The 1,409-nt window shown below is 35.2% G+C and overlaps 1 pseudogene; it reads left to right on the plus strand.

Annotated features, from left to right (window-relative positions):
- LOC103746387 overlaps positions 1-1,409 on the plus strand; it is a 15,575-nt pseudogene that overhangs the window by 12,744 nt on the left and 1,422 nt on the right.

Below are 1,409 nucleotides of genomic sequence, written 5' to 3' on the forward strand. Positions count from 1 at the left end.
CTGTTTTCTTACACTTTTCAAAACATCTTAACTAATACATGAATTACACAGTTATGAAGAAGAGTGTAATATTTTAATGTATGAATAAAATGTGAACAAATCAAATTAGAATAGCTAAAGTTCTCATGTCCTTCCCATACCCTGTTATTCAGAATCTTGAGCTCTTCTCTTCAATATATGGATCAAATGAAGAATATGTTTTTTTAAACTATATAATAATCCTACTATGCTATAGATCATAGTGTTTTCATATTTTGCTAACTGTATTTGAAATAAGAATGGTTATATTCTACTCAAAACTCCATTGCCTGCAGTTACTGTAAAAGTTTCTAAAACAGCTCAATTGGAGTAAGTCCTTAACCAGTGAGTGACCTGTTCTCAACTTAATCTGTCTGTGTCTCTCATTTTCTCTCGGTCTATTCTGAGGCATTGAGCTAACAGTTTTTGCTACACTATTAGTCTAAGGGAAACCTAATTGCTGAAGAGTTTAGCTCCATTGAAAAGAAGTCAGAACTTTCACTGGGACAATAGGAAAAAAAATTCCTTAAGGTCTCCTTAGGAATCAACAGAACACAGCCCATCACACTCTCAAGAGTAGAAAAGTGTGAATTCATTTAAAATATTTTGAGAAGATCATGCCATCTGGTCACCCTACTCTGACAAGACTGCCTAGGGAGTTATTTCTCTAAAGATTCACTACAACAGGTTAAGATTCTGAGGCATTAAGAGGGTACTACTCTTGACCAGTCTAGTTACTGTTCCATTTGACTATAAACAATGCTGTTGTCTACATCTGGTTCATCACGAGTCTCAAAGGAGGCTTTAAAATTTGCCTTTATAAAATATATTGAAATGTTTGAGACCATGGTGGTGATGTTTGGAGAAAAACAAATTCATTTTTTCACTATTATATGGATATGAAAAATTGGGTGTTATGGAAAATCATGTATTTATGACATAAAATGCCTCCCAAAGGCCCTTGTGTTGAAGGTTTAGTGTTCACATGGTGGTGCTACTGAGAACTTCTTCATTGGATCATTGAAAATCCTGGCTTCTTATCAGAGGACCATCTCTTCAACTGCCATGTCTCCTATAGGCCAACACTGTGGGACTACATTCCTGTAGAATGCAACATTGGTTCAATATTATAGAAGAGACCTGGAGAAAATAAAAATCAGAGACTGAGGAGAAGGCAAGTTATTTAGTGATTAAGGAATAATTTCAATTTGTGTAAGTGGTGCATACTTTCTCTCACATGGCTGCTGTTTATTTCATCAATAAGTTTTTCCATTGGTACTTTGACAATGATTGGGCTATTAGGAGGTAAGGTTGCTTTTGAAGAGTTTATATTGTCATGTATGCATATTCTCTCTCTCTCTCTCTCTCTCTCTCTCTCTCTCTCTCTCTCT

Source organism: Nannospalax galili, unplaced genomic scaffold (assembly GCF_000622305.1).
Source record: "Nannospalax galili isolate Female #2095 unplaced genomic scaffold, S.galili_v1.0 scaffold203, whole genome shotgun sequence".
Classification (NCBI taxonomy): Eukaryota; Metazoa; Chordata; class Mammalia; order Rodentia; family Spalacidae; genus Nannospalax; species Nannospalax galili.